This window comes from Hippoglossus hippoglossus, chromosome 17 (assembly GCF_009819705.1).
Source record: "Hippoglossus hippoglossus isolate fHipHip1 chromosome 17, fHipHip1.pri, whole genome shotgun sequence".
Lineage (NCBI taxonomy): Eukaryota > Metazoa > Chordata > Actinopteri > Pleuronectiformes > Pleuronectidae > Hippoglossus > Hippoglossus hippoglossus.
Window position 1 is genome coordinate 3,795,281 of NC_047167.1, and position 22,666 is coordinate 3,817,946.

At 43.4% G+C, this 22,666-nt stretch overlaps 2 long non-coding RNA genes across 2 annotated transcripts in view; one reads left to right on the forward strand and one right to left on the reverse strand.

The window, feature by feature from the left end:
• Positions 1 to 22,666, reverse strand: part of LOC117778781 — a 346,339-nt gene that overhangs the window by 5,434 nt on the left and 318,239 nt on the right. The window lies entirely within an intron of this gene.
• On the forward strand, positions 529 to 20,940 carry LOC117778780. The gene is made up of 3 exons (XR_004616841.1): positions 529 to 741; positions 8,283 to 8,292; positions 20,930 to 20,940. It is a non-coding gene; the product is annotated as an uncharacterized LOC117778780 (long non-coding RNA).

Below are 22,666 nucleotides of genomic sequence, written 5' to 3' on the forward strand. Positions count from 1 at the left end.
TCTGTACTCGACTGGTATAGCCTGTTTGAGAGGTGACATTTGGTGATTGATTAGTCATACCTGCAGAGGCCGGATAGATAACTTTATTGATATCTCCCCTTTTCAGGTATAAAATTAATGTTTATGCTCTGTGAACATTGGAACATGTTTGCTAAGTTGTTTTGTTACCATGTTACTATTATTTTGATCGTTGGATCCATAATTGTATACTGTTATGTAGCTAGTTAAACCATACTGTTATGCGGCTAGCTAAACTCCGTTCTTCCAGTGGCCGGCATGGAGCGGCACGAGGTTAGCATAAGTGCAACAGATGTGAGCATTGTGACCGTGTTTAGTTTAGTAAGACACACAAACCGAGTATGAGGTTGTTAATGTGTATGTGTGTGGTTCATTTTCACTATGTTTATGGGTGTGAATAAGTACAAATGTATTTGTGGATTAATTTCTACAGTAACTGTTAATAATAAGAAAAGTGAATGGAAAGAAAAGGCATAACATTGTTTAAATATTGTAGAGTGAAAGAACTGTTGTAAATTACTACTTCTGAAAATTATAAAGATTCTCAATGAAGCTGCCAGAGAGGAAACACCGTGTCCGAGCAACTTTATTGATATCTCCCCTTTTCAGGGCGCAACATTTTGGAGGCACCGCTGGGATGAATGTGACGAGGGCCAGCTGTCCAGATAGACGTCCCCGATCATCATTCAACCCTTCACATCTACAGCCAAGGTGGACGATAGCGTAGAGAGACTTGCATGCAATCTGAGGTCAACCACTGGTGCCAGGAGAACTGCGTTGTCTATTCTGCAAAGAGAAAGTTCTGCATCACACTGATATTGTCCACGGATCAGAGGCTGAAATGGATTCTTCGGAGCGAGAGGACTTGAAAATAGAAGTTGGTAGTGCCCTGTACACATTGACAAGAGATGCGTTGATTGAAGTTTGTGATTTTCTGACTATTGCTGGTTCAGAATTTGAAGAGGTATCAGGCAAAAGTCGCTCCTCTTGTTAGGACCAGGGTTGCCACCTCCTTTTGTGCTCCTTGTTTTCCCTTCCTGCTGTTTTCCCTTCCCACACTGGAGCTGGGAGGGGCCTCCTGTGGGACACCGGCGCAGCTGACCTTCATCTCGTCATCAACTCCACCTCAGTCTATAAGACCTCAGCTCATCTCCCCTGTCATCGCCAGATCGTCCGTTCACCAGTGTGGTACTTATCCTGGCTCCTGTGACTACTTCTTTCTTGTCTAATGATACCTGTTAACCCTGTGCTCCCTTTTGCCTCAGATTCAGCTGCGCACCTTCCGTTTGTTCCACTCAATCCACTCTGGCTTCACCCTCCCTGGACTTCGGATCCCCACTGCCTGCCGCCACCACCCCAGCTCCAGCTTTAAACAATAAACCTTTTTACTACCATCTACCTGCTGTGTTCGTGCTCTGCACTTTTGGGTCCGCTTAAATCAGATCATAACAGAACGATCTGGCCAACATGGACCCAGCAGACACAACACCTACCTCCGGCCAACTACTCCAAGCTTTAACCAGCCAAGGAGTTCTTCTTGGACAGCATGAACAGCTTCTCCAGGCCCTCACGGACGGTAAATCAAGTTTCTGAATTAACTCGACAAGTCTCGTTACTGACCTCTCTGTGTGCCTCATCTGCAGCTGCTGCACCACCTAATCCTGCTCCCCCACCCCCATTACCACCTGCTCCCACGGCTAGTCAGGATTCCCTGGCCACCAACCCCGAGCCCTTTCATGGAGATCTGAAGACATGTCGGGGTTTCCTGCTCCAGTGTGGTATGGTTTTTCAACAACGTTCCTCATTGTTCCCAGCTGACCAATCTAAAGTTCATTACATTTTGGGATTGTTGAGAGGGAGAGCTTTGGCGTGGGCAGAAGCAATATATACACCTTTGTCTCTTACTACTGTGACCTATGAGGATTTTGTTTCCAATTTAAGAGGAGTTTTTGATCATCCTGATTGCCATGGCTCTGCATCAAGACGTCTGTTGAGTCTCCGTCAGGGGTTAAGGAGCGCAGCAGACTACGCAGTGGCATTCTGGACCGTGGCAGCTGATGCTCAATGGGATGAGCGTGCACTCGAGGGGTCTTTTACAGGGGGTTAAATGAACAGCTTAAGGATGAACTTGCCTCCAGGGATGAACCTGAGAGTCTCAACTCCCTCATCTCTCTAACTATCAGATTGGACAATCGCCTACGTGAACGCCGCCTGGAGAGATCTTCTCGTTCACAACCAGTCACCAGCACTCCCATCATGCCCACAACTCTCACCACAGTTGGTCCACAAAGAACCCACACTATTCTGCCCAGCTTGGCCACTGCTTCTCCTGAGGACGAACCCATGCAACTTGGCAGGGCCCGACTAACTCCTGCGGAGCGTCTACGTCGCTTCCGGGCCGGTGAGTGCCTATATTGTGGTCAAGTGGGTCATTCCCTTGCAACGTGTCCTATTCTGCCAAAAGACCGGGCTTGTCCGTAAGGGTGGGGGTACTGATGAGCCAAGCCAACCACTTCCCCCCACATAAATCCCAGTTACGAGTCTCAGCCACTATCTGCTCCAATCAGTTGTCTCTGCCCCTCCTAGCTCTTTTCGACTCGGGGGCCGAAGATAATTTCCTTGACTACAATGTTGCCATACAGTCGGCTTTAGTCCTCGAGCCCTTAAAGACTCCCTTGAATGCTAATGCTCTGGATGGTAGGTTTTTAGCTAGGATAACCCACCAAACTACTCCCCTTACCCTCGTCCTCTCTGGTAACCACCGTGAGACCATTTGCCTCAAGATAATTTCATCTCCAAATGCACCCCTTGTTCTTGGTCACCCATGGTTGCGAAAACACAACCCCCACATAGATTGGGCAGCCGGGAGAATTGTAGGTTGGAGCAGTTTTTGTCACTCAACGTGCCTGCAGTCAGCTTTGTCCCCAGCAGATGGAGCCAACTCCTCAGGTTGCCCTCAGCCTAAACCACCAGACTTATCAGCCCTTCCTCTGGAGTACCATGATTTAGGTGAGGTTTTTAGCAAAGACCGAGCACTTTCTCTACCCCCCCATAGACCTTATGATTGTGCTATTGACCTGCTCAGGGGCTCAACTATGCCCGCTAGCCGGTTATATAATCTCTCGCGCCCGGAACGAGAGGCCATGGAGAGTTATATTAAAGAATCCTTAGCTGCTGGGATAATCCGCCCATCCTCTTCTCCTCTCGGTGCTGGTTTTTTCTTTGTCATGAAGAAGGATAAGACTCTCCGCCCTTGTATTGACTTCCGCGGCCTGAATAACATCACTATCAAGAACAAATACCCCCTTCCACTAATCAGCTCTGCTTTTGAACCTCTTCAGGGAGCCTCTGTCTTCTCCAAACTGGACCTCCGCAATGCTTACCATCTGGTGCGGATTCGGGATGGGGATGAATGGAAGACGGCTTTTAACACACCCCTAGGGCATTTTGAATATCTCGTTATGCCTTTTGGATTGACCAACGCTCCAGCAGTTTTTCAGGGACTGGTGAATGATGTCCTTCGTGACTTCCTTAACCGTTTTGTTTATTTAGATGACATCCTGATTTTCTCCAAAGACCTCAGTGAACATGTGTCCCATGTCCGGCTAGTTCTCCAGAGACTACTGGAGAATAAGCTTTTTGTCAAGGCAGAGAAGTGCGAGTTTCACACCAGCTCTGTCAGTTTCCTGGGGTACATCATCGAGGGTGGGCAGGTGAGGACGGACCCTGAAAAGATTAAAGCAGTATCTGAATGGCCCACACCCACTAATCGCAAGAAATTGCAGAGTTTTCTTGGTTTTGCAAACTTTTATCGCCGCTTCATCAAAGGTTTCAGTCAAGTGGCAGCTCCCCTCTGTAAACTAACTTCTTCCTTTGTGCAGTTTTCCTGGACACCGGAGGCAGAGACAGCATTTTGCAAGCTCAAGAGTCTCTTCATCTCTGCTCCGGTGCTAGTTCAACCAGATCCCTCTCTGCAGTTTGTAGTAGAAGTGGATGCCTCGGATACTGGGGTAGGAGCTGTTCTATCTCAACGTTCTGGTCCAGATCACAAGCTTCACCCATGTGCCTATTATTCGCGTCTCCTGCTGAAAGGAATTACGATGTTGGGAACAGGGAGTTGTTAGCGGTCAAGTTAGCTTTAGAAGAGTGGAGACATTGGCTGGAGGGGGTGGCGCAACCATTCATAGTTTGGACGGATCACAAAAATTTAGAATACATTCAGTCAGCTAAAAGGCTAAATTCCAGACAGGCTCGGTGGGCTTTGTTTTTCTGTCGCTTTAACTTTACATTAACTTACCGCCCAGGTAAACGTAACATCAAGCCGGATGCTCTCTCCCGACAACATATGAGTGAGGTGTCCAATACAAGTTCAGAAACCATCTTACCTCCCTCCTGTGTTGTGGCAGCAGTCACATGGGAGATTGAAGCAGAGATCAGACGGGCACAACAGAATCATCCTGATCCAGGTACAGGCCCACCTAACCATCTTTTCGTCCCAGATTCTGTCCGTGCTCAGGTCCTACAGTGGGCTCACACCTCTAGGTTTGCCTGCCACCCTGGAATTAGCCGCACTCTCTCTCTCCTGAAGAGACACTTCTGGTGGCCCACGATGGATGCAGATACACATTCATATGTTGCTGCCTGTTCTGTGTGTGCGAGGAGCAAGGCGTCCCACCGTCCTCCAGCTGGCCTTCTGCGTCCACTTCCAGTTCCTAACCGTCCCTGGTCACACATCGCCTTGGATTTCGTCACTGGTCTGCCTCCCTCACAAGGTAACACAGTTGTTCTCACCGTTGTGGATAGATTTTCCAAGGCTGTCCATTTTCATGCCCTGCCCAAGTTACCATCTGCTCAGGAGACTGCTAACCTTTTAACTGACCATGTTTTCCGTCTACAAGGCATACCAGTTGACATCGTTTCTGACAGGGGTCCCCAGTTCACCTCTCATGTGTGGAAGGCTTTTTGCCAAAACCTTGGCGCCAAGGTCAGCCTATCTTCTGGATTCCACCCACAGACCAATGGACAATCAGAGAGGGCTAATCAGGACCTGGGGTCTGCCCTGCGTTGCATCTCAGCACTCAACCATTCAACCTGGAGCTCTCACCTGACCTGGATCGAATATGCCCATAATTCCTTAACCAACGCGGCCACTGGTATGTCCCCTTTTGAGGCTTCTCTGGGGTATCAACCACCTCTGTTTCCCTCCCAGGAGAGCGAGTTGGCTGTACCCTCCGTTCAGCATCACCTTCGTCGCTGTAGGAAGGTCTGGAGGGACACCCGCTCAGCGCTCCTTCGCTCTGTGGAAGCCAACAAACGCCTCGCTGACAGACGTAGGATTCCTGCTCCCGCCTATAAGCCAGGTCAGTCAGTGTGGCTTTCCGTTGAAGTCCATATCCAAGAAGTTAGCCCCTCGTTTCATAGGACCATTTGTCATTGAAAGAATAATCAGTCCCTCTGCTGTCAGGCTGAAGCTGCCCAATACCTTGAGAATACATCCCACCTTTCATGTTTCATAGTTAAAACCAGTTTCCTCTAGCCCTCTGTGCCCTCCAGCCAAACCCCCTCCACCCGCCCGGATTATTGACGACCACCCAGCTTTCTCCGTGCGCCGCCTTCTGGACGTCCGCCGGCGTGGCAGAGGCCTGCAATATCTGGTTGACTGGGAGGGTTATGGTCCCGAAGAGCGCTGCTGGGTGCCCCGGTCATTCATTCTGGACCCTCCGATGGTCAGGGCCTTCCATCAGGCCCATCCTGACAAACCGGGGGGGGTCACCTGGAGGCGTCCATTGGGGGGGGGGGTACTGTTAGGACCAGGGTTGCCACCTCCTTTTGTGCTCCTTGTTTTCCCTTCCTGCTGTTTTCCCTTCCCACACTGGAGCTGGGAGGGGCCTCCTGTGGGACACCGGCGCAGCTGACCTTCATCTCATCATCAACTCCACCTCAGTCTATAAGACCTCAGCTCATCTCCCCTGTCGTCGCCAGATCGTCCGTTCACCAGTGTGGTACTTATCCTGGCTCCTGTGACTACTTCTTTCTTGTCTAATGATACCTGTTAACCCCGTGCTCCCTTTTGCCTCAGATTCAGCTGCACACCTTCCGTTTGTTCCACTCAATCCACTCTGGCTTCACCCTCCCTGGACTTCGGATCCCCACTGCCTGCCGCCACCACCCCAGCTCCAGCTTTAAACAATAAACCTTTTTACTACCATCTACCTGCTGTGTTCGTGCTCTGCACTTTTGGGTCCGCTTAAATCAGATCATAACACCTCTCTCCTTACATGTCACAAGGCACTTAGAGAGAGAAGAGTTGGATGAACTTGAGGATGGGGGTATGGCAGAGCTACTGATTTTGAGAGATAAAATTGTCGAGTTGCAACAGGCTGCCCAAAATGGCGCACTAGAACAGGTAGCCTCAGATGCAAAACAGACAGATATGGCGCAAGAGCAAGTCGTTCAACCTTCAGAAGGAGAGCGGTTGCAAAAAGAGATACAGAGACTACAATTAGCATTAGCATTATCACAACAGGAGAGACCACATCAAACCGGTGGAGCCAAACCGGGGGAAGGTAATAGTGCTAAACAAGAACATGTCTCAGCTCAACAGACCCCACAACCCTGTCTCTCCTTATAGTGGAGCAGAGAATTCAAATATCAGGTCAGGTTGGTGAGCCAGCGCAAAAGGACAAACTTACCTTCTCCAGTTTAGCACACCAAATCGAACAAGGCATCAGCAAGGGATTTCCTGTAATATAAATAGTTGATGCAGTGATTAGGGCAATCGCACCAGGCTTGCAGCTACCTGGAGGGAAAAAACAACCTTACCTTACCTACCTTGAGGAGGATTCTCAGATCCCATTACCAAGAAAAGGGCGCAACAGACCTGTATAAACAGCTCACCTCAGAGGTCCAAAGTAGTAAGGAAACCCCACAAAACTTCCTGATCCGTGCCTTAGATTTGAGACAAAAAATCCTGTTTGCTTCACAGGAAACAGAATCTGGTCTAAGATATGATCCTGTCCTCGTACAGAGTATGTTTCTCCATACCGTTCAGACAGGCCTGCAAAATGATAGCATTAGAAGCGACCTCCAGCCGTACCTGCAACAAACGGCAACAAGTGATGAGCTGCTCCTCGAGAAACTCAACATTGCTTGCGCAAACGAAGCAGAGACAAAACAAAAAAACTACTTACCCAACAGCAGCCATCCACTGTGCACTCAGCTCAGTCTAATGACATACCTGTAGATAAAAAAGGAAAAAACCCAAATTCGGAACACACCAGCAAAACCCAGCCTGATGTACTAAATTAATTAAAAGAAATGCGTTCTGACATGGCATTATTGAAAAATCTAAGCGCTGAGGTTGCACAAATCAGAGAGTCAATTTGACAGCCTAACTCCGCACAGACATAGTATCTGGCCTCACCTGTGGCGCAGGAATGCATTCCCCCTCCCCAGTTCCAGAATGCACCACAAAGCTACTGGCCTCCCCCAGGACCAGGACGAAGGAGAGATACAGCTCAATATCAACAAAGCTTCTTACCACGGCACCAGTATCCTACTCCGAATCGTGCACGCCTGAGAAAATGGCTGTCAGCAAAGTGGAAGCGAATATTGCACTCATTGCTACAGATGCGGTAGTAGCGAACACTTTCTCGCAGGTTGCAGGGTGAGAGGAACCAGACAAGAAAATGATGTTCCGTTAAACGGAAGAGGGTTACCCCCACGGGACAGGGAGTAACCGGCAACAGTGGAATGTCCCAACAGCATTGCTCCCACTGTGGTGTCCAAAGGAAAGACCAAAGACTCAAAACATGTGCATCCTGTAAGAAAGACACTTACTGTTCTAAAATCTGTCAAGCTGAACATTGGCCAAAACATAGAAAACGATGCAACCAGCACCCTCACCCACAAGTAAACCAGCTCTCCCACCCAAGGGCAAATGCCACCCGCACCAAGAAGGCCTGTCATTCTCGCCTGGTTGCTCTGGTAGGGAAACAGTGTATGGTTGAGTGCTACATACAAGGCCGTAGGACTCAAGCATTATGGGATACAGGCTCTCAAGTCTGTATTGTTGATGAAAAGTGGAAAAGGAGACATTTGCCATGTGAGAAATTAAGAGATGTCTGAGTTACTTGACGCACCCGACGATTTGAAAATCACAGCTGCTAACGGACAGAGCATGCCTTGTAAGGGTTTCATTGAGGTCACTTTTGGATTAGCTGCAGAGGGAGCCGACCCCAAGGAACTTGTTGTCCCCATGCTAGTGAGGTGGAAGTCTCTCACAGGCTTTAATGTCATTGAGCAAATATTAAAAAACAGCGCTACAGAACAACTGGATGCTACGGGAAGAGAGCAGTTGCATGAGACATTAAGAGTGGCTTTCCCTAGCCTTGAGAAAGAAGATGTTACCGGCTTCGTTGATCTGGTGACTGTCGAGCAGTCCTGTGGTTATGTTGTGAAAACGATAAAAGAGAAGGTTATCGTACCTCTGTTCAGATTGACTGTAAGGCGCAGGCACGGCCACTGAAGAAAGACATTACCCTTCTTTTTGAGCCAGACATAAACCCACAGTGGGCTGAAGGCCTTGAGTTTTGTGAGACGTTGGTAAAGCTCAGCAGTGGTGTTTCACCTTACATTGTGCTGGATGTGCAAAATCCCACTGATCATGATATTGAGTTGTCAGGAAGAACTGTCGTGGGTACCTTACAACAAGTTCAGGCTGTGTACCCAGCTACCATTTTTGAGAAACCTAGTCATAGCCCTCCAGTGTCAGTGAGTCAAGTGAATACAGAGAGTGAGTTACTGACACTCCATGGAATCCACCAATTGACCTGAGCCATCTAAATGAACCTGAAAGAGTAGTAGTACAGAACATGCTTCGTGAAGAATGCTCCTCTTTTTCTAAATCAGATGAGGACATCGGATGTATCAAGAAGCTGAAGTTAAGCATATCGTTAAAGGATATGGATCCTGTAGCGCGCACTTACCTGTCGGTGCCGAAGCCGCTATATAAAGAGATGAAAGACTATCTGCACAATCTTGTTGCGCAAGGATGGGTGACGAAATCCAACTCACCTTATGCCTCACCGGTTGTCTGTGTTAGAAAAAAAGATGGCAGCCTACGCCTTTGCATAGATTACTGACAGCTAAACAAAAAGACTCACCCTGATAGACAACCGATTCCTCGAGTACAGGACATCCTTGACAGTCTTGGTGGCCACTCGTGGTTTTCGTTGCTAGACCAAGGAAAGGCCTACCATCAGGGCTTTATGGATGAAGACAGACGGCCTTTAACTGCATTTGTGACTCCATGGGGCCTGTATGAATGGATAAGGATTCCATTTGGGCTAATGAACGCACCCACAGCCTTTCAACGCTGTATGGAGGAGTGTTTGGAAGACGTGCGAGACAACATCTGCATCTCCTACTTGATGACACACTGGTGTATAGTCAATCATTTGAGAATCATGTAAACCATGTCAGAAAAGTGCTTCAGCTGTTGAGGAAATACGGGATCAAACTAAAACCCAGCAAGTGTTCATTATTTAAACATGAGGTCCACTATCTGGGAAGAGTTGTGTCAGCTGAAGGCAGCAAAATCGATCCAGCCGACACCATAGCTGTGAGAGCCTTGAAAGAGAAGAGACCTAGCAACGTAGGAGAACTAAGAGCTATCATGGGCTTGTTAAGTTATTACAGGCAATACATACAGGACTTCTCCCGTATCGCGGGGCCACTGTACAACCTGCTGCAAGGGACAACAGAAGACAACAATGTGCCACAAAACAGGATAAACACAAGACGAGTTACAGTGAAGAGTAAAGGAGTGCCATCAAACAAACCAATTGTGTGGACTGAAGAGCATCAACACATATTGGAACGGCTATTAGACTGTCTGGTCGAACCACCAGTTCTCGGGTTCCCAGACTTTTCACTGCCATTCATCCTCCATACCGATGCCTCAAACCAAGGGCTCGGGGCAGTTCTATATCAACGACAGGATGATATAGAACTGCCGTGTGATAGCCTACGGTTCCCGGACACTGACTGCCTCTGAACGGAATTACCATCTCCACTCAGGAAAACTGGAATTTCTCGCTTTAAAATGGGCAGTCACAGAAAAATTCGGAGATTACCTGTATTATGCACCTACTCTCACTGTGTTTAGCGATCATAATCCGCTCACTTATGTCCTGTCAAGCGCCAAGCTCAACGCAACCAGATGCAGATGGGTAGCGGAGCTTGCAGATTTCCATTTTACCATCCGATATCGGCCAAGAAAAGAAAATGTGGATGCTAACAGTCTGTCAAGAATGCCCATAAATATCGAGATGATAATGGGATAGTGTACCGAAGAGTTGGCATCAGATTGTGTGGCAGCGACAACTCAAGCTGTTGAGACTCAAGACTCCAGCTCACCATGGGTCTGTCCAGTACTTACCTCTCTCCAATGTACAGCAGTGAGTGAAGAGACGCACAAACCATTCTCAGGGGCTGAGATTCGACAAGCACAGCAAGATGACAAGAACATTGGTCCAGTAATGCAGTGCAAGTTGAGGGACCAAAAACCAACAGGACGTGGACTGAACAGCTTCAGTATGCAAAGCAAGTGTCTACTGCGTGGATGGGAAAGACTTCATATTGATGAAGATGGCATTCTCCGCAGGAAGACAACAAACAGAAGCTAAGTGTTGCATGCTGGTGATCGTGTCCTTGTTAGAAATATGACACCTAGAGGAGGCACTGGAAAGCTTCGTAATCATTGGGAAGAGAATATCCATGTTGTGATACGCCAGGTTGGAGAAGACATTCCAGTCTATGAAGTCAAGCCTGAGCAGGGAAGAGGAAGATCAAGAATCTTACATCGCAACCTGTTGCTACCGTGTGATCACTTACCCTTGGAATTGCAGCCAAAAGCAGCGTCTAAGCAAAAGAAAAGGATGCCGGAAACAGCTGCAGAAAATGCAAATCAAGAAGAGGAATTTGATGAAGACGAATGTGGGTACTATTACAAGCCAGTAGTACAGCCTCAAGTGCCCAGTGTGGACAGGGCCACTGAACATGCTGACACACAAGAGGACAGGGATCGAGAGACACCCGTGTTAAACTCTGATGAGCCAGTGGTTGAAGAAAGGTCTGCAACAAACACAAATGAGTCTGAGATACAGCAAGAGAATGTGCTACTGGAAGATGATAATCAGAGTGAAAATGCACGACCAGTTGGAGAAGCACAGGACGAGATCCAGGATCCTCCGTATTCAGATTCAGGCGAGGATGACAGAGAACAAGGACATTACTTACGGAGGAGAGAAAGACGAGCCCCTAAATTCTTCACCTATGACCAACTTGGGACTCCAGCATGCTATAGTGCAGCACGTGCAAATGAAACGCTCTACCAGTATCAGCCCATACTATATAGAGAAGTTCAACCAGTGACCATGTGGACGAACCCATTGCAAGTTTACCAACCTTTATTCATGCAGTGATACTAAGTATAAAACAGATCTAGGCTGTTCAGTACATAGAGGGACTGTTTGACTAAAAAGAAAGGATCACTAGATATAGTAGAGTCATGTATAGGCAGTACATTCATATTTATCCTTAGGCCAAAAACAGTCACTACATTGCTATCACCCTCAAGACACGGTGAAGATAACTAAAACATACCAGGTTGGGAACCCTTACTTCATAAACGCTGTGATGTCGGGACGACATCTAATTTTGCAGGGGAGTGTGTGATAGATTGTTAAAAGGATAAGGATTTCCACCTAGATGAGCTAATCTGTACTCGACTGGTATAGCCTGTTTGAGAGCTGACATTTGGTGATTGATTAGTCATACCTGCAGAGGCCATGAAGCTGCCAGAGAGGAAACACCGTGTCCGAGCAACTTTATTGATATCTCCCCTTTTCAGGTATAAAATGAATGTTTATGCTCTGTGAACATTGGAACATGTTTGCTAAGTTGTTTTGTTACCATGTTACTATTATTTTGATCGTTGGATCCATAATTGTATACTGTTATGTAGCTAGTTAAACCATACTGTTATGCGGCTGGCTAAACTCCGTTCTTCCAGTGGCCGGCATGGAGCGGCACGAGGTTAGCGTAAGTGCAACAGATGTTGTGAGCATTGTGACCGTGTTTAGTTTAGTAAGACACACAAACCGAGTATGAGGTTGTTAATGTGTATGTGTGTGGTTCATTTTCACTATGTTTATGGGTGTGAATCAGTACAAATGTATTTGTGGATTCATTTCTACAGTAACTGTAAATAATAAGAAAAGTGAATGGAAAGAAAAGGCATAACATTGTTTAAATATTGTATACTGAAAGAACTGTTGTAAATTACTACTTCTGAAAATTATGAAGATTCTCAATGAAGCTGCCAGAGAGGAAACACCGTGTCCGAGCAACTTTATTGATATCTCCCCTTTTCAGGGCGCAACACCCGCACCTGTCCTTATAAAGGCGGGGAGCTCTCCAATCCCACCTACCAGGGGGGTGCTCTAACTCCTAGCTGTCAACCCTCACATAATAAACACTCATCACTAGTTATCAGGACCTGATCAGTACATGAAGTAACTTAGTGTTTGTTTGATTCCAGAGTTTATGAGGTTGCATTTAAACATCATGAAAAATTACTCGTCAATATTTTGTGCTCAGTACAACACGAGACGTGAGGCTCCCAGTCAGGACTCAGAGTTAAAGTGAGCGGAGCGACACGCAGACATGATCCGACACCATCGATTAATAGCTAAATACATGATCGTAAGTTTGTCATCTAAATAATCACAATAAAAACGGAACAAATGAACGTGAACTAGGTCATTTTAAGTGTGAACTGGCATAACACTGCTCGTCAGTTTGTGTTTATGCCCCGAATCACATCCGTGGACGCGCTCATGGAATAGTCCATTGTAGTGGGGACTGAGCGGGGAGGGGGGTTGCTGAGACACTAGTTACTCATAAATTATAGACATTCGGATGCCATTTTAGGGTATGGATTTTTAGAATTAAATAATTAATAAACTAAAAGTTAGTCACAACCATCTGTAATGTAACGTTCTGCTATAGTACAATGCTACATTACTGTTGAACAAGGTGCAGAAAGAGCATAGTCATGTGGATAATGCATGGATGTAGCTACTCTTCTTACTTTTAAACCCTGTGTAGTATTGGACGACAAAGAACCGATTTGAATCACCGAACATAGCAGAAGAGGGCCGTGATGTTAGAGACGCCTTTAAGCAATAACAGCAATGTAGACCAAATGGGTGCCTTTAACTGTTGCTTGTTTCATCTTGCTGCTGCTTTAGTGCACAGTATGTTCCCCTTTTTCTTTTCTTTTAGTATTTTGAGCTTTGTGTAATCTTAAATCCCCAAAGGCAGAAGACGAAGTTTTCCTTTTCAGGATAAGTGGCGGGACACAAAGCGGCTTATTCTTTTTTATTCTTTTCCATTGATTTGCTCAACAGGATGTAAGTAAGACCTGAGAGTGAAAGCTCTCGTGTGATTTAGCCAGTGGAGAACCAGTCAATTACAACATTCAAGTCTGGCTGGATGCTATACAGTACATAGTCTGCAACAGAGACAGGAAGAATGTGTTAGGGCATGAGCCATCTCACTGTAATTGCTACAAACCGCATGGACAAAATCAACTTGAGGGTTTGTACTATTTACACTTTGAACCTTTGTCCATGGTAGAGCCTGTACTGAATACTGAAACATAATCATCTCCTCCCCAGAGGGATCTAAGTGTAATGTAGCGTCGCACATTATGTACTGCCAGGTCAAGTACTCTGAATGAATAACCACCCAACATATTATTTGCTAATGAACACAGCTGCCTGTTGTGGTTTCTGCTGTACAGAGTATGTGCTATTAGCATGCTTAAAATAATTAGCAAGCCTGTAAAGGAGCAAAGCAAAGACACTTTGCATTGCCTCACTTATATTGTGCTGCATAAACCTTAAAAATTACTATTTGTGCCGAAATGATTTACATCCAACAGTGTCCAACATTTCACGCAAGCCATCAAATACGGTGAAATTGTTATGCCTATAAAGGCTTTCGGCTGTAAATGAGGACTATCCGATTAACATACTTGTATATCACCCTTATGTTGTTTCCCAGATCCAAAGGCTTTACATTTAAATATTAAGTGAAAAAGAATGTGCAATAGCGATATAAGTAAGAAAATGTACAGTATTAATGCAACAAAACAGGATGCAACTACATTATTTCCATTATTCCAATTTCTGTATTTTTTTCTCTTTTAGCAGGATATGTTCTGATACTACTGACACATTCAAGATTCAAGAATCAAAATTCAAGAGTTTATTGTCATGTGCACACCAATTGAATTTAGCCGTCGCTGGCAATAAAATGCTTGGGTCACAGGTTCTCTTCTAGCAATGCTCAAAATATTACACAGGCAAAAAGAAATTTAAATAAATATAGAATAGAATATCAAGAGAACCACACGTCATCAATCTTGCATGAAGTGCAGGATTATAAGTTCTGGAAAGTATGCAGGGCAACAGAAACAATTGTAGAGATGACATTACATGTTTTTTACATGTGAAAATTTTTTCGGGAAAATTGTTTAGAGTCTCTGAAAAAAGAATAACATGTATTGACTGCTTCAATCATGTTGCAGCTTTCTCAGCTGTGATCAAACATCAGGAAAAATGTAATTAAAAAAATACAAATAAAAATTCGACTTCATTGATTCACTGAAGTGTATTCACTGAGGTTTATAAAAAACTTGTTCTGAATAGTTCTCTTACTATTGTAATCAAAAACCTGATCTGAAGCTCAATTCTAAGGCTCCTCTGTAAAGAGTTTTCTAATAAACAATAAATATAGCAACTACTGATCAACCCATGTCCATGTCAGGCTAAATAATTTACTATATTTGTACTGTGATGCACAACTCTCAGGTAATGCCGCTGCCGCTGGGCAAAACAAAGGCAGCAGTAGTGGAGTAACTATTAAATATTTTGCTTTCCACTCCACAAAAAATCTTATGGAGGCACAAAGCCCCTCAAGCAGTTTCTTGGGTACTCATATGGGCTGCCTGTGTCACAGGCAGTGAGTCTGTACAAGAACCTAGTTTACAGAATGGCACCATCTCTACAGTGAACGCATGCATCTATGGAAAAGCTTGACGGTTAAAACGTGTTTCAGTGAACTTTGTCACACAGTTCTGACAAAGTTTGTAATACTTATATCTGCCATGCTTCTATTAGGATTGGAGGCAGCTGGTAAGGTGCATAAGCTAAGTAGATGGAAGAACATAAGAGCCGTGGCTATTTCCAGAGCAGACTTTGTTTGCAAATTCAATACAACTTGACAATAGACACAAGTGTTAAAGTATATCCAGATGAAACGTGACGAATGAGTCTTTCCTGGAAATGCACTGAACTCTTACAAGAATCAAGAGGAAGAGCATATTAAATGACACATTTCAATCGAAAAACTGCCATGGGATTGATAAGAGACAAAAATGATTATGAAAGCACTTTTCTTTTTAAATTGAACAAATTGTCCTCCAATCATTATAAAAGTTACAGAAAATTCATGAAAAAGTGTGTAATGTTTTGTAGTTGCTTTAAAATTGGCAGAACTCTGTTAGATTCTAACCCTGCATCACCACCACAAGTGGATTACATTTCCCGACCATGGACGGAAATCAGAGTGGGCACTTCCAATAGAGCAAAGGCAGGCGATCTCACCAACAGGCACTGGCCTTTTTCATCATCCATTTAAAGATCAATATGAGGGATTTAAGCTCATCAGATCAACTTTACTGAAGATAAAAATGAATTTATCTGATCTGCTGCGTTAGAAAAAAACTGTTGCAAGAGTTAGATGACAGAAGGAACAAGTAGAGAATAGATCTTAGTGCCTCCAGTGAGCCGCAGAGATTTTATCATGTCTCTCAGGAGAACCAAAGGAGGAAACAAGCAGGGGAATTGAGGGAAGAAAAAGCTGGAAACTTACAGAAGTAAACTTGGCACTGGTTATGTTTAGTGTTGATGTGAAGAGATTTTTATCAATAGGCCAACATCAAGTCTTTACCAAATGCCTAATTTTTAACCATAACTTTATAGCAAAACATATACAATAGCCACAAACTTCCAGGCAAAATGTTTGTGATAATGATACATATGGTAAAATAGTGTGCAGAAGCCTTTTGAAAGAAAAGAACTGCAAAACAACAGTGCAAACATCTTTGGCTTTTTAATGCATGTTAACAGGTCCTGCTCTGTGCATCTTTCAGTCTTTTTAATAAGCAACTTTGAGGCCAAAGGTGCAAACTTCTCATTCTGGACACAGACATGTATCTACTGAAATTATCTGCATGTTTGCTTCTGTTTGGACTACATCAGGTGCTAAATGACTAGAGTCCACTTTTCACATAGAAACTCTTACATCAAGATTTCTGTTTGTGTTAGGATTATGCATACAACACATGTGTATTGTAGAGTGTGTTAATTAAAGAGAACCACAGAAGCTGCTTTGTGCATATTAACCCCTTGTAATATTAATATGGTGAATGCATTCACAGCCAGTCTCATGTTTACACATCCAGCAAAAACAGAGGAAGATTAGTATTCATTTGGAATCAGGTGTCTGGACACTTGATGTATGCAAGCGCAATTTTTGCTCTTCTGTATGCTAACTTTTGTCTCTCAAATTTTTTTTTTACTGCTGCTAATTAAAGGCTAATGAAAGTGGTGAGACAGACTGCAATGTTACTGTAAAATGCTAAAAGAAAATTGTGTATGGTTGCAGGTGATAACTGTGTGGGTTTGTCCCCACAAGCTACAATTTTAACATGACTTCCACGAGCATGGACCACACCACGACTGTGTATCATTTGAATGGAAATTCAGGCTGTATAGGATTTTGCGGATGGATGAATGGATGTGGAAGGAAAGGATGAAGATGGATGAAGAATGTCTCTATCAGGCTGGTCTGTGAGGATATGCCGTGGACTGGGCAGATATAGACTCCGTCTCAGTAACATTTCTGCCCAATCTGATGTCGGACCCCCAAAAAGTCAGATTTTATTTGAGCTGGGTTGACTTTGGGCTTGAAGAATATCGTTGAGGTTGTTGCGGATGTAGGAAAGCATTGTTGTGATGACCAGCAACCAAGGACCTGGATGGTTTGATGCCCCAGGCACAAAACTTATCTGGCCACAAAACCTGTTCAATGAAATGAAAATGCTTAAAAAACAAACAATGCACTATAACGGGTGATTAATGTCTTGGTCTCTCTTTTTACAGGTTTTTTTCCGAGTGTTATACAACAATCTTGATATGTGCAACTGTAACCTTATGTTAGATTTTATGTTGTGTATTTCATGTGTAAAACTGACTTCTTTACCTAAAATAACGTGGTAAAATGGGAGTCTTGTATAAGATTATTATTGTCAAGTCAGTGTCCAACATTGTTAATCTGAAATGTTATTTGTGCATATTCACATAAAAACATTCATTATTTGATATATAATACAGTGTATTGCATGATTTACAGGTTATCAAATCCCTGTTTCCAATTCATGTCTGGTTTTGGTTCTGGTTTTGTATTTTTCCTTCATTATGGCACAGAATCTACCTTGGATTTAAGCACAAACATATCAAAGCATATTTGTCTGATTTGACAAAAGCCGTTTTCAGACATGACCTCTGGAGGAACTCTGAGAATTGGGTCTGGACTTTCTCCAGAGGTTTCCTTTCACAAATGCACCGAGCAGCAGGAGGTTCAGAACAGCAACAAATCCTCTGGAGGATTCATGTGATGGGTGCAGCAGCTTGTAGAGGAAGGATGTAACGTATTAATGCTGCTGAGGAGATTGCATGTTTTTGTTCACATCCCATCGATACCTACATCGGCTCTCGTCAACAATAGCTCTCTTGAAACCAGGAGTTTTACTTCCTGAACTGCTGCAAATAACTAGCAAATGTGACTGGACATCTGCCTACAAAATGAGAAGATACACTTTATATGAAACAGCAGAAGAAATCCATTAAGGGTCTCTGGAATTCAAATTTCTTCTCTTGGTAGTGAGTAAACGTCTTTTTTCTTTTAATAGTTGCTGCCGTCCATTTCATTAAACGATACCTGGACTGAAAATAATTTATTTTCTTTCTATGTTTTATTGATGAAATGTTTTATGATTGATCATTAGACTTTTTGACATTTGTTTGTTGATTACATTTATTTTGATTGAGAGCCAGAGTGTGTGGATGCTTCTGATTTCAGAGCTTGTGCACGTTGCCTGTGATAATTCGTCGGGAGTAGAAGTGGAGGATGTGGTGTGTGTCAGTGTGAGAGTAAATGAACCTGTCTGTGAATCCCTGAGAGATGTTTGTATCTGACATGTGTCACGGTGCAGGATGTTCACCCTGCAGATGGAGGAATATTGGAAAACAATGGTAGATCGATAGGCAGGATGACCCTGGACATGCTCCATCTACGAGAGCAGCAGGCAAGGTTGAAGTGCTCCTGGAAATTGTAGTTACTCATTCTGAGTGAACCTGTGGACCCTGTCAGGTTTCTGATGTTTTTTTTTTCCTCAGGCACAGCTGATAACAATTTCTATACATTTTCTGTCTATATACTGCGGAATCAAACAGACCATGTATCCATTATTACATTTTTTATTTAGGTTGTCACTATTGAGAGAAATGATTTCCATACTACCGTAGTTTGCAGGGTGGTGCAGCACAGAATAGGCTTGTGTGGCAGGCATTGCATTCCCCAATGCTACAGTCCTTGACCAACACCCTATATAACAAAATATTCTATATTATTTGGATGCTTAGTTTCCTTGTCCAATATAGATCATTTTCTCCTCAGAATGTCTGTTTCCTAATATCAGGGAGAAAGATCTATCAGGATCAACAGCTCATTAATCTTTAAGTGATGGGCTAATGATTAGATATAAAAGCTTTTTCAGCGCATGATCCTCAGATACAGGACCACAGCAAAGGCTGTAATGTCAGCATCTGTTCTCCTCTCCTGTTTGGTCTGTCTGCTTTCTATAAACTGTTTTAATTGTTTAAATTGTTTAAAATGTTTAAAATATGTGAAATAAAAAATGACAAACATTCTAGTTTCTGTGTACCAATTAAATTTCAATTGTTCGAGTAAACATATGTGCATGTTTTTGAAGTATTTCCAATTCAAGGTGCACTATTTTATAATGTTGCATGAACAGTTGGTCAAATGTATTTTGCTTATAGTAAAGCTCCCACAGAGAATTATCTCCCATTGTCTAGCATCTTTCAGCTCTTTGTTTTTGCTCTTTCAGCAGGCAGCTTTAGTACTTTGATCACTGTCACTCCACTCATCACAGATTTTTATTGAAAAAGCTCTGATAAGGCCTCTGAATATTCAGCACCAAACAGCAGGTAGAGTAGCAGCCACTTGATAAATATGGCTGAGCATTTAGCAGCTAAAGGGCTATTGTCTGTCAGAAGATGGTGAAGACCACAACAGGGCTAAAACAGTCAGTGAATATTGGAGTTATGTTTGTCAAATCACCAGAAAAGTGACTTTAAATTAATGTAATTGTTGCACCATGTCTCCTTGTCATGTAAATAGGCAAAAGTTTGGCACATAAAAAAAAAAAATCAGTTTATACTTACTTTTATTTTCTGGCTTCTCATCATGAGATTCTTAAGCTGGCAGAAAATAAACGGAATAATAAGGTCTGAATATTTACTTAACAATTTTTGCAGACATTATCACCACATGACTGAAGAGACAGTTTTACACCATGTATACAAGAGAGAGGTGGAATTTCCTGCATATCTTGAAGTTGTCTGTTCGGTGAGCGAATTGGCAGCTGCTCTGTCCATTCAGCCGTGGTATCTGGCTATCTGTTAGCACCAGGTTTAACTCCCATCTCCGAGGCCTTATACATTTGTCGGCGGCGTACCTGCCGCCAGCTCTTCGCTCTTCAATCAATCAGAATTTGGCACCCAATAGAGCACAGCACTATGGTCTCTTTCTCTTCAGCTGTAGACCTGGGGCTACAGTCTGCAGATGAAGAAACAGGCTGGAAAGATTAAGAGAGAAAAAGAGGGGGTGGGGGGGGGGGGGGGGCATAGGGTAGAAGGATGGAGAAAATAAATAACAGAAAAATGAGAAAGGAAGGAAGTGGGGACAAGAATATTGCATGGTGGTACAGCAGCATTTTTCATTATTTCCTAGTCATGTGAACGAATATGAACACATTCTTTGCATATTGGCACAAAACATGCTCTGAAAAATATGAATCCAATTTTTGCAGCTGTTCTTTTGTTTGTTTCAGCTCTGGTACTGATCTGTCACCCAAAACATATCACACCACTTGTTCCCAGAGTCATAACTCAGTCAACACACACACACACACACATTGCACACACACACTAATATAATGAAGTCAAACTAATTCTGCACAGGGCCTTATCCTAGAAATCATACTGTAGAATAAAACATGTGCTGTAACTTCAGATCCTGATGCATAATGATCCAGTTCAGACTTTTATGTTAGTATCACAGTGAAAAAGTCATTTCTGTCAGTAGAGTGACTTTCTATGATGCAGATACATCAAACAACATTTAGAGGGATGGCTCCTGCAGGGTCTGTAAAAAAGGCTTAATCTCATCAGGGCCATGTATTGGATTATGTAAGAGCCCTTCAGGAAAGCATGACTTTTGTATATACAAGTTAGAACCATTAAATGCTGCTTCGCTCATAGAATAAAATAAAATATGTTTATTTTTAATTCTTCATGCTGGGGATTATTATTGCTTGAGTACAACAGAGATGTTCGTAAATATTATGTAGATTTGTCGGTGCGGTGGTGCTTAACAATATGTAGATTCCAGTCAATGCTTTTATTTAAAGCAACAACTGAGGGGGAATTGAATCGTCAGACCTTAACTTGTAATAAGACAAAGTGTATTTACTGATTCAATTGCATGAATTAATTTCATTTGTAATTGCTCATATCTACTACAGAGGCGACCAAGGCCCATTTTTGTTGTGAGATTCCACCTTAAGGGAATAATTCAGCAATTTATTCAAATATTGATTTCGTTCAGAAGATTGATGCTTTTCTCCAATCAGCTGCCTGATCAGTCGAGGGCCCATTATGACTGTTGAACAGATTGGGAAAATGATTTGAGTGTGAGGACTCATCAAGGTTGGGGCGTTTCTCTTCCAGTTTGTGTCGGTCAGTGTTGACGGTCAGTGGACAAATATTCCATTCTTAAGTCTTAATATCAATTGGCTGCCAGTTGCTCTCATAAAGACTTTATGAAACATGTTTGATATTTACTGTATAATTGATACTGGCAATGGATGAACGGACGTCACTTGTCTTCCGAGGCATAACTTTACATTGAGTTAGCCTTGTTTTCCAAATTTCCCTCACTTTACTTATTTCTGTCTGTTTGGCCTTTTCAATGCAAATGACACTGCATGTTATCAGTTCAAGTTGCTGATTGGCGTCCATGTTTGTTTTGGTGCAGCAGCACAAAGTAATTGGTGTCCTTGCAGTAAACGCAGGGTCATCTACAGCCAGAACAGCCCGTCAGTCATAACTGACCCCTGGTTCACTGTGTATTCACTTTTTATTTACTAATCACAAGATTTATGTTTCCTCCTGACTGACAAAGACAAAAAAATCTGTGCACCTTGGTGCAAGATTCACATGAGGAGGTGTATGTGTGTGAACACAAATGTCTGAGGGAGAGCCTCTGGAGTTTCTGCAGACTTTCTCCACCTGTCTCTCTTGCATAAAGTCTGCAGAAACTTCGGTGTAGCTGATGTGAGAACAAAGAAGGAAATCCACCTCCGGATTCACCTTGAGCGAGTGGGGGGGGAGTAATGACGCCTCTCACGCACACACGGTGACACACACAAAGAAGACACTGACGAAGATGTCAAGAGAGTTTGTGGCGATAAGAGCGTACACTGGTGTCAATGTGCTGTAAACAAAAAGAGGTTACATCCTGCCTCTGTCTGCTGCACCACCCCTCACCTGAATTCTGCGGAGGAGAAAACAGGCTTTTATTTTGAAAATATGGCTTAAATACAAAACAGTGAGATTAGATTTATTAAGATACATGGCTATATATAATTGGCTAATTAAAAATATATATTGTGTGAGCACCATGTGAATATAAGTGAGCGAGTTCAAACTTGACCTGTAGAAAAAGTGATCTGACATATGTAAATCAATTAATGAACGTAAAGTCACTGAGTGTACTGTTGGTCGTGGGATTAGAAAGTTTCTACTGATTTAGAATCACATAACTAACCTGATCGCTTAATGTTATCCAATGCTAGAACCAGTATAGCTCTAAAATGTTAACATATTAACATCAACAAGAAAATCACTCAAAGACTATCATAGGATTTGTAGATTTGACATGTTACAGTGCTTTTACATTACATTACATTTAGCTGACACTTTTATCCAAAGCAGCTTTACAATAAGTGCATTAAACCATGAGGGTACAAACCCAGAACAGCAAGAATCAAGTAAGTACAATTTGCTTAAAAAAAGCCAAACTACAAGTGCTACATCTAAGTGCCATAGACTGTAAGTTCAACTAAACTAAACAGTGCGGTGTCATG